Raw genomic sequence first — 12,031 nt, 5'->3', positions numbered from 1 at the left:
TTGAAAAAGACAAATTATACCTCAAAAGAAAGGCAATTTCCTTTGGTACATATCTCGAAAGAAAGCAACAAACATTGAACGTAAATATACGTAGAAACTAAGGTCAGCAATATGAAATGTTTGTGAGGGTAGCAACACAAGAAAATTTGGGCACTTTGGCTTAGCCAACTGTTGGAGCTTCCAATGTATTTAAATGTTTTCTCTTAGTATGTTTATCCATCTGGAGCTAGGATCCCTGCAAAAATGCATCAATAGACAGCTGGTTGAATTTCAGTGAGATTTGTGTAATATTAAGCGGCTGACTGTGCAACTTAGTGATGCCTAGAAGACTTTAGTATATCGGTGCTTCCAAACAATCCAGATGGTCACAAAAGTACCATAACTACATTAGGACGTTTGAGGTTTCGAGGTAAGAGGGAATCTGGTTCCCATCATTTAATTGACTTTACGCTGAACTCGACGTCTATAAGAGTTTGAGGTTAGTGTAAAACTCGTTGATGGGAATCCTAAAAGAAAATTTTCAAACTTTCACATTTGGGGATATGTTGTGTAAGATTATGTCGTGATAGCATTGATACTTCATCAACACAAAACTATCTTAGCTATGATTAGTATTTTGAAAATTGGATAGACTAAACTATATGTGTACCATATGTTCTACGTCGGCACATTTTACAAAATTTATGAGAAGAGAAAGGGTTGTATAAAACTATAATTTCATGTTATCCCTTTATAGGAGCATGACAAATCAAAATTTTCTTCCTGATTTTTTACTTTTTCCTCCTAAACAAATTTAAATCCAACTAAAAATGCTAAAATTATGAGGAAAAATTTGATTTGTCATGCTCCTATTAAAAATGAATCATAATTTCATACAAATCTCTTCTTTTATGAGAATTGTTAGAATTAAGTGACCCAAATTCTTATTTAAATAAAATACGATGGAAAATAAAATAAAAGTAAAATCCATATAGAACTAGACTTCTTTTATTTTATTTTAGAATAAGGTTTTAAACCTTATTAAACTCCATCTATTTTATATTGATTAGGATAAGGTGTTTCAATCCTACTAGAATATGGCTTTGCAAGCCTATAAATAGACATAGTCTATTCCTCTTGTATTTGAGTAAAAATTTTTCGACATAGTGAATTTTCTTCTCCTCTCTGCGGTGGTTTTTTTTTCCGAAAGGGTTTCCACGTAAAATTTATGTGTTCTTTATTTTATTTATTTTATTCTATTTTATTTTTCACAAATTGGTATCTCGAGCTTAGGGTTATTCATCTCGATCACGGTAATGGCGTCTTTGAAGTATGAAATTCATTGTTGGATCGCAACACCGATTTGCGTTGTGGCAAATTAAGATGCAAGCGCTTCTTGCACGATGGATCTAGAGGATGCCCTGCTAGGATAGATAAGATGCCTTCGACATTAACAGATGAAGAGAAGAAGCGTAAGGATCGAAAGGCATTAACACAATTACATCTCGCATTTGTCCAACGAAATTTTGCGGGATGTGATGAAAGAGAAAACTGCCACGCATTATGGAAGAGGCTAGAACAAATATGTATGTCGAAAACTCTAACAAGCAAGTTGCATATGAAGCGGCGTCTTTATGCTCATCGTTTGGAGGAAGGTGCGTCAGACACGAACACTTAACAGTGTTTAAAGAAATTCTCTCAAACTTGGAGGCCATGGAGGTTCAAGATGATAAGGAAGATCTAGGGTTGATTCTACTTTGTTCGTTGCCCCGTCTTATTCAACCTTTAGAGACACGATTTTATATAGCATGAGTCTCTCACGGTTGATGAGGTTTATGATTCTTTAACCTCGTATGATAAGATGAAGCATCTTGTGGTTAAAACCAACTCTCGGGAGAGGTCTCATTGTTCGTGGGAGACAAGACCGAATGTTGATGATGATCGTGGTAGAACACGAGAACGGAATCCTCGTGGTAAATCTAAGGGTAGATCGAAATCTTCAAACAGAGGTAAAACTTGCAACTTCTGCAAGAAGAAAGGGCACATTAAATCTGAGTGCTATAAGCTATAAAATAAGATTAAAAGGGAGGCTGCGAATCAAAAGGGAAAACAATCAGAAAATTCCGATGAAGCTGATGTTGTAGAAGACTACAGCGATGGTGAACTTCTAGTTGCTTCATCAATGATTCTAAAGTAAGCGAGGAGTGGATACTTGATTCAGTCGCACCTTCCACATGAGTCCCAATCGGGATTGGTTTACAACTTATGAAACAGTATCTGAAGGTGTTGTTTTGATGGGAAATAATGCTTCATGTAAAATCGCAGGTGTTGGAACAATTAAAGTTAAGATGTTTGATGGAGTTGTCAGAACACTTAGTGACGTGCGGCATGTTCCGAATTGAAAAGAAATTTAATTTCGTTGAGTACTCTTGATTCAAAAGGGCAGATACACAACTGAAAGTGGGTTTTAAAGATTTCAAAGGGTCCTTGTTGTGATGAAAGGGCAAAGAATGATTGCCAAGTTATATGTTTCTGAGGTTCTCATCATTCTCGGTGATGCAATTGCCGCTTCCTCTTCCTTGTCGATGATGATATTACTAAACTTTGGCATATGCGCCTAGGGCATATGAGTGAGAATGGCATGGCGTAATTAAGCAAAGAGGACTTCTTAATGGGCAAGGAATTTGCAAACCGAATTTCGTGAGCACTGTGTTTTGGGAAGCAAAGAGAGTTCGATTCACTAGAGGAATCCATAACACGAAGGAAACGTTGGAGTATATCCATTCGATCCGTGGGGCCGTCCAGAGTGCCTTCGAGAGGTGGAGCTAATTATATGCTAACCTTTATTGATGATTTTTCCGAAAAGTTTGGGCGTTCTTCCCAAGCGTAAAAGCGATGTGTTTTCCACATTTAAGTCTTGGAAAATTATGATTGAAAAATGACAGGAAAACAGATAAAATACCTCCGCATGCATAATGGCTTAGAGTTCTGCTCGATGAGTTTAATAGATTGTGCAAGTCGAAGGATCATGAGACACTTGACGATTCGTCATACTCCACAAAAAGCGGCGTTGCGAACGAATGAACAGAACGATCATGGAGAAGGTTCGATGTATGTTGTCAAATGCCAACTTACCAAGTCATTTTGGGCGATGACCTCATCTTGCATGTTTTTGATCAACCGATCTCCATCCGTTGCCATTGAGAAAAGACTCCACAAGAGGTATGGTCCGTAATCCCGCTAATTATTCGATTTAAAGATTTTTGGGTGTCTGCGTATGCTCATGTTGATAATGGAAAATTGGAACCGAGATCCATTAAATGCGTTTTCTTGGTTATAAAGTGGTGTAAAAGGCTATAAGTTATGGTGTCCGAAAATAGAAAAGTTGTGATTAGCAGAGATGTTGTTTTGATGAAACTGCTATGCTACCTAACTTATCTCTTAAAGACTCTTCCAATAAAGAAAACCAAAAGCGGTGGAGCATCGATTAATCTGTAATCAACTCCTCAAGCCAAGACAAAAATTGAGAATAGAGTTGCTTCTTCACCGCAATACTCTATCGCCAAAAACAGGACAAGAAGAGAAATTAAACCTCCAAAGAAGTATGCCGAGGTTGATCTAGTTGCTTATGCTTTAAATGTGGCTGAAGATATAGATGCGAATCAAGAGCCATTTAATTATTCTCGAGGCGATTAGTGTGAAGACTCGTAAAAGTGGATGTTTGCTATGCAAGAGGAGATGGAATCACTCCACAAAAACAGAACATGGGATCTTGTAAAACTTCCTAAAGGTAAAAAGGTCATTCGTTGTAAATGGGTGTTTAAAAAGAAAGAAGGACTCAGGAGTTGAAGAACCCAGATATAAAGTAAGGCTTGTTGCAAAGGGTTACAATCAAATTCGAGTGGACTTCACGATGTGTTCTCTCCGGTTGTTAAGCATAGTTCGATTCGAGCTTTGCTTGGTATTGTGGCCATGCATGATTTGGAGCTTGAGCAGTTAGATGTAAAACGCATTTTTGCATGGAGAACTTGAGGAAGATATTTACATGCAACAACGAGAGGGTTTTATAGTCTCGAAAAAGAGGACTATGTTTGCTTGCTGAAAAAGTCCCTTTACGGTTTGAAACAATCACCAAGACAAGGGTACAAGAGGTTTGATTCCTTTATGACTTCTCATGATTTCAAAAGAAGTAGTTTTGACAGTTGTGTCTATTTTAAGAAAAAGTTGATGGTTCTTTTGTGTATCTACTTCTTTATGTTGATGACATGTTGATAGCGACAAAAGATAAAAGAGAGATAAGAAAGGTTAAAGCCCAACTAAGTGAAGAATTTGAGATGAAAGATTTAGGACCAGCAAAGAAGATACTTGGTATGGAGATTCTCGAGATAGAAAAGCAAGTAAATTGTACCTAAGTCGGAAGGGTACATTGAGAAAGTTCTTTGCGAGTTCAATATGCAGAGTGCTAAGCTCGTTAGTACTCCTTTACCAAATTTCCATTTCGGACTTTCATCGGCCTTATCTCCTCAATCGATAATGAGATTGAGTACATGTCACATGTTCCATACTCTAGTGCAAGAGGATCTCTCATGTATGCTATGGTTTGTTCACGCCCGATTTATCATATGCGATCGGTCAGCTTAGCGGATACATGGCGAATCTCGGTAAAGAACACCGGAAAGCGATTCAATGGATTTTAAGATACTTACGAGGCACTACTAATGTTTGCTTACGCTTGGAAGAACTAAAGATGGAGTTATAGGGTATGTTGATGCTGATTTTGCTTGGAGACCTTGATAGAAGAAGATCTCTCACGAGTTACGTCTTTACAATCGGAGGTTGTGCAATTAGTTGGAAAGCCACTTTGCAAACTACGATCGCTTTGTCTACCAATCGAAGCTGAGTACATGGCGATTCTTGAGGCTTGTAAAGAAGCTATTTGGTTGAAGGACTATTTAGTGAACTCAATGAAGACCTTCAAATCAGCAAGATTTTTGTGACAATCAGTGCCATCTTTCTTACAAAAGATCAAATGTTTCATGAGAGAACAAAACACATTGATATTCGGTATCATTTTGTTCGTGATATTATTGCTCGTGGTGATATTGTTGTGAGCAAAATTAGCACTCATGAAAATCCTGCAGATATGATGACTAAGTCACTTCCTATAACCAAGTTTGAGCATTGCTTAGACTTGGTTGGTGTTCATTGTTGAAGTTAAACCCTTAAGGGGTTTTTGGAAGAGGTGAAGAACTTGTTTATTGAAAGTTCGCGATGAAGAACTTGTTCATTGAGAATTTGTGTCAAGGTGGAGATTGTTAGAATTAAGTGACCCAAATTCTTATTTAAATAAAATACGATGGAAAATAAAATAAAAGTAAAATCCATATAGAACTAGACTTCTTTTATTTTATTTTAGAATAAGGTTTTAAACCTTATTAAACTCCATCTATTTTATATTGATTAGGATAAGGTGTTTCAATCCTACTAGAATATGGCTTTGCAAGCCTATAAATAGACATAGTCTATTCCTCTTGTATTTGAGTAAAAAAATTTTTCGACATAGTGAATTTTCTTCTCCTCTGCCCGTGGTTTTTTTTCCCGAAAGGGTTTCCACGTAAAATTTATGTGTTCTTTATTTTTATTTATTTTATTCTATTTTATTTTTCACAAGAATGTTTGCAAATTAAGAATTACAACGATAAGTTATAAACATGGGTACGTAATGATATTTAAAAAAAAATTCAAATTTGTTTATAATGGTTGATTCAATTGTTTTATGCAGGGCATAGCTAGGAGGCTTCCCGGCTCTCTTAAAATGAAAAAAATTTTATTTAGGCCCTTAAAATTTTTAAAATTTTAAATTAGTAAAGGTAAAATTGCACTTTGGCCCCCAAAAATGATAAAAATTTGATTTAATTATTTAAAATTATAAAGATATAAGCTATTAAAATAGTGAAATTGCATTTTACTATCATAAAAATTACAATTTAATTTTGTCTCTAGTTTTATGTCATTATTGTAAAATTTTAGTTTATATTTATGAACTGAAATAAGTTTAAAATCAAGTGGTTTAATTTAAATTTATTCTCCTCTATCTATTACAAAATTAAAAAGATATTAATAAAAGCTTTATAGCCTTCGTCATTATCGGTTATGTAACAATAGAAAAAAGATTAAGGAGGAAAAATCAATTTATCGTGGTATTTTTATTCATGAAGAAATTATTTATATTTGATGAAAAAGATATTAAAATTGTTAATTATGCAATATTAGGTTTATCTGCATGATCTTTAGTTTAATTTATTAAGATTATGTGAATATATGAATTATCAGAAATCTTGAGAAAAATTAAGCATTTTGGAATCTTGGATTATTGTATGTTCCTTGTTAGTATTTGTTCATCCTCATCCTCTGTTTTCTTCCAGCAAACATACTAAAATTATACATAACATGCAACCAATCTCAATTTCAACTTACACCATTGGAAATCTTTTTTTCAATCTTTTATGGGGAGTTTTGAATTCCTCTGTACAAAGAAACCCTTCAACAAAACTGACTTTTTGATACAATAAACTTTTGATCTGACCATAGCATAACCTTTTCAATGAACAATAATATCAGTGAGTTTACTAGGATCAGCCTCTTCAAGCATTTGAACTACCATTCTCATGCTCGGTCTGAGAACCGGAATCTTCGCCGTGCAATGGACCGCAATGCGTAACACCTTGACGACGTCTTCCTTCAATGCATCAGTCATGTTCATGTCCACCACCTCATCCAAAATTTCATTGTTCTCAAGTTTATTATAGATCCAGTGTACTATGTCCTTGTTCTCTCCGAATTCGGGCTCTAATGGCCTTTTTCTGGTGACCAATTCCATCAATACGACCCCAAAGCTGTAAACATCGCACTTCTCGTTTATATTGCACGTGTATGCATACTCTGCAACCAAAACATAAATGGTAGTGAAATTTGTGCATTGTAATGAGTCCGACATAAACAAATAAAGAAAGAACATACCAGGAGCAATGTATCCATGAGTTCCAGCTATAAAATGAGTCCAATCCCCTCCACTACCATTTTGTACAATCTTTGCAAGTCCAAAATCGGCAATCCTCGGTTTCCAATCTTCATCTAACAAAATATTGCTTGACTTCACGTCACGGTGTATAACGGGTCTGTCACATCCATGGTGCAAATACTTTAAGCCTCTAGCAGCCCCTAATGCAATGGCATATCTCAGTTCCCAACTCATATCAATCTTTCGACATGAGTGTAGCTTGTCCCACAAGCTTCCATTCGGTAAGTACTCGTAAACCAGAAGACTGCAATCCTCACTTGTGATACTACAGAAAAGCTTCACCACATTCACATGCCTGATGGCACTCAAAGCGGTCACCTCAGCATCATATTCTTGTGATCGGAATTTGCTTTTTGTTATCATAGTAGCACTGCTCCGGTAGCTTTTACCGTTGCTAGAATCTGAGGTCCAAATGTGCTTAACAGCTAGTTTTTTACCGCCATTCAATTCGACCTTATAGACATTTCCGGATCCACCTTTACCTATCAAATTCTCTGATTTGATGCCGTTGGTGATATCCTTTTCAGTGAAACTTAGCATGTGAAATGATTTCATTTCCATGAACCCTGCTTCAATGGATGATTAAGATTAGTCTTCCTTACCTTGACAAACATGTAACATCCTATTGATAAAACCAGCACTAGTATTCCGGCTATGAAACATGATAAAAACGTTCGAAGATGACTCGATGTACCAGAATCTGATGAACATGGCTGAAAGTCCTTGAGATTTGAGCTGCATAGGCCTAGATTCCCCTCAAAGCCATCTTTAAAAACCTCAACTGATAAAGATTTGGGTATTGGACCGACCAACTGGTTATCGGACAAGTCTAACAGACTTAATCTCAAAGACGATAAAGAAGTCGGGATTTCACCAGAGAGTGTGTTTTTGGATAAATTCAATGAGTTCAGGCTCTGTAAAGATCCAACGCTATCAGGGATTTCCCCATAAAGTGAGTTACCAGCAAGGTTTACATCATTCAAAGAAACACATGAGCCTAATGAGTCCGGTATCGTACCCGAAAACATGTTACCATCTAAATAAAGGCTGCCTAAGCTTTTCAATTCTCCGATGGTTCCCGGAATTTGTCCAGAAAACTTATTCGAACTAACATTAATAGAGACTAATGAAGAAGCTTTAGAGATTGAAGCAGGCAATTCACCCGAAAATTGATTATTTGACAGCAATAGTTGTGCAAGTGACTTAGCATTACCAATATCCCCTGTCACAGGACCTTCAAATTGATTCATGGCAAGATCAATTAAGGCAAGATTTGGCAAGCTCCAAATACCAGCAGGGACAATACCAGATAAAAAATTGTTATTTACTCGAAATCGAGCCAAGGACTTACAGTTTGCATAACTGTTAGGGATAGTGCCAGTTAAGTTATTCTGCAGCAGAAGAAGTTTAACCATTTTGCCATTTTTGCACATATCTGGTGGTATAGGACCCGTCAAGAAATTCTCCGAGACATCTATGAAAATGAAATCCGACCACGACCCGATTTTGGGGGGAATTCGACCACTAAGGTTGTTCCTATAAATTGATAACTCTACAAGGTACTTGAACTCACCAAACTCCTCAGGTATCTCACCTGAAAAATGATTTTCAAAGAGCTGCAAAGAAGCAAGGTTGTTCAAGGACCGCAGCTCCGATAATTTGCCTCGAAGCATATTCATCGACGCATCAAAGTTCACTAGACTCGTGAGATTACCGAATCCAACAGGCAAGTTTCCTGACAATGAGTTGTTGTAAAGCTGAAGTTGCCAAAGTTTGTCAAGTTGGATAATCCCTGCAGGGATCGGACCGGACAATGTATTATCAGCGAGTTCGAGATTTTGTAGCCGAGTAAGGTTCTGAATTCCTTCTGGAATCTGTCCAGTGAGACTACAATTTGTGAGATACAACCAATACAATTTCTCAAGGTATGGGACTACCTGTGGAAATGGACTTGAAGCAAATGGGTTATCACCAAGGCTTAAGAATGTCAATTCCTTGAGATTTTCCAGTGATTTCCATGGAAAATGGCCTGAAAATCCACTACTGTTCAAACTCAAGAACTTCAATTCATTTAAAGGAGATAAATCAGGGACTTGTCCAGAAAATGAATTCAACCCCAAATCCAGGTACTGCAACCCTGTACAGTTCTTCATGTCTTCATCAGTTACCTTACCATACAATAAATTATCCCCAAAATCAATCTTCACCAATGATTTTAGCTCACAAATGGACCCAAATGGAAGATAACCAACCAATTGTTGATGGGGAAGATTGATTTCCTTTACGAATCCATTCGAATTACAAACAACTCCATTGAAATTACATGCAGATCTTCCTTGTATCCATGAACTGAAAACATCAGTATTTGATTTTTTTAGAGCAGACTTCAACTTTAACAATATCTGCAACTTATCGGACTCGGCACAGGACATTACGATGATTGAAACAAAAACAAGAAACATGGGAAGAAGCCATTGTTGGATAGACATGGTAGCAAATGAAGGCTAATTGAGCCTGCAGGTGGAGAAAACTGGGTTAATCTAAGGAAGTAAAGATAATATCATAAAAATCACTATATTTCTTTGTCTGCAGTATTTACAGTCAATGAAGATTAAAAGGGTCAGCAAATACAGTTGCTATAACTGGCGAATCAAAAGACTATAATTATCAGCTTAAGGCTTAAATTCAGTGGGAATGTGATGTCATGTATGGAAATGGGTAAGACATGAAGTGTAGGAAACTGGAAAAACAATGGCCGCCACGTTTGACTGGGGTCTGCACTATGCACGGCCGCCATGTCGAAGAAAGTCGGTGGAAAAACGAACATATTTCCACCCTGCCATTAAAATTTTCTCCATGCATCAGTTCCTTAATGGTTCACTGGTCTATATCAGCTGTCACCGACTCGAAATGCGACAAATGTTCCAAACGTTGAAACAATTAATAATCTAACCATGGAAAAATAAAAGTATGTAAGGCAAGAACATCCTACGTGTGGTCTTGATCACTTGTCAAGTTGTAACTTGACTGATATAAACTTTTTACTTAAAAGCTTAATTACAAAAATAATATTTTATTTACAATAATTTACATAAAGTTCATCACAAAAAACAACTGCTCTCAATTTCGTCCATAAAACAATAAACAAGCCCTCTTAAATAGACATAAATTTTCTTGTTAAAAATACAATTAATGTGAAACTTTATCTCCTCAAAATTATTTTCGATTAGATCTTCAATATGGAATAAAGTAGTAGAGATCTTATTGAAGTAGTCTTCCACTAAAAATCTTTAAAATGTGCTTTTAAAAAGTTAAAATAAAAAAATTTATCTCAACCAAATATGTTAAGTTACATAGTCCTTTATATGCAAACTAAGTTTCAATTGACGTTGCATCTAGATAGCGTAACTGGCACCAACAATCATCGTTTATGATAGTTTTTATCGAAGACATTTACAAATTTCGAAGAAGGAAAATATGGTTTTCAACACAACATTCCCTGTTAAACCAATCCAAACAGCTATGAATAGTAACTATGAAATCAATCATGGTATTACCCAGTGAGGAATTCACTATGAACTCATGATAAAAGTTATGATTTAAGCTAAATCCATCTTAAATTATCGCAGCCTCACTCTTGTTCATGTACACTAAACTCTCTCATCAAATAAGCTTTTCTTGTAGAAAGCATAAAAACAAACTGATAGGACCAGGGATTTTTAGTTAACAAGCCTATTATCCGAATCCAAGGAAAGACATGCGAAATGATATAAATGATATCGAGTACTAACTTTATCTCATTAAATTATTGCCATCCAATTAAAAGACATATAATAGAAATTATATATAAAGTTCCTAACGGGGAAATTTGTCACGCTAGAAATACAAAAGCTGAACGTAGTTTCTTCACGGGTTCCTTCACTGTCATGCAGAATTCTATATCCATCTGAAAAAAAAAGTAAATTAATGACTTCCCATTGAAGGGCTTTTTGCAGTGAATACTGAAATCAAAGTACCTGAGCAACAATGGTGATATGAAGAGCACAATTCCCAAATGTCATTACAATGTTGTTAATGACTGTTAGGTGAAATTTGTTGAAAAGTGGGCAACCATACTACTGTGATGATTTTGTTGAAGAGCTTGCAACTTGTATGCATGTTGCAGCTTATATGTTTGCTGCAATAGCAAGTTCGTTGTTTAGTTACATTGTAATTATGTTTGGTTGAAAATGAATAAGCTTGATGTGTTAAGGAAGCTTATTTATAAAAGACCTAAATGAAAAAATTTCCATTTTAAGGGGGGTCGAGGCCCTTGCCAACCCCTTGGCTATGATGCATTAGATATATGTATAAGAGAAAAAAAATTCACCAAAAACCAATATTGCATCAATAAATGGGAATTAATCTATCCTTTTTTAAAAATGAAAATAAAAATTAATTTTTAATTAGTATCGATAATGTTGTCAGGGCAAGAGAAAGTGTGTTTGAGTACTGAAGCACATCATCCCTTTTAAAAATTAATACTAAAAAAATGAAAGTAAAAATAGCATTACCATTATAAATTTAAAAATATAATATTTACGAGTGTTAAAATATACTATTATAAATTTAAAATGTTTTCATCCCTATGTCTCGTTGATGATAGGGAAGTGTTTTGAAATATAAATACATCGAGAAGGCAAGTAACAATTGACGATGTATGTAAAATTGTAGATTTTTGTATTTTATACTTTATTTTTAATTTTATATAATCTTTTTTATAATTTTTTAATTTTACATTATATTTTTGAATATTTTGTAGTAATATATATTTTAAATTTTCTATATTTTTATTATTGTTTGCACGTGTTAATATTTTTATAATATTGTTAATTTTTTCATATTTTTATTTTTTATAACTTATATAAATTTTTATTTTATTATTTTAATAAAATTGATAATTTATATATTTTTGTTATTTATAATATATTT

General features: G+C 35.1%; 1 long non-coding RNA gene and 1 pseudogene across 1 annotated transcript; both read right to left on the bottom strand.

The window, feature by feature from the left end:
• Nucleotides 1-6,418: 6,418 nt before the first annotated feature.
• Nucleotides 6,419-10,060, bottom strand: LOC108459791 (receptor-like protein kinase 7; annotated as a pseudogene).
• Nucleotides 10,061-10,865: 805 nt separating this feature from the next.
• LOC128291514 (uncharacterized) lies at nucleotides 10,866-11,203 on the bottom strand. The gene is made up of 2 exons (XR_008281338.1): nucleotides 11,077-11,203; nucleotides 10,866-11,006 (listed from the first exon to the last, which is right to left on the bottom strand). It is a non-coding gene; the product is annotated as an uncharacterized LOC128291514 (long non-coding RNA).
• Nucleotides 11,204-12,031: the final 828 nt, after the last annotated feature.

Source organism: Gossypium arboreum, chromosome 4 (assembly GCF_025698485.1).
Source record: "Gossypium arboreum isolate Shixiya-1 chromosome 4, ASM2569848v2, whole genome shotgun sequence".
NCBI lineage: Eukaryota > Viridiplantae > Streptophyta > Magnoliopsida > Malvales > Malvaceae > Gossypium > Gossypium arboreum.
This window is presented reverse-complemented; position numbering and strand designations above follow the sequence as displayed.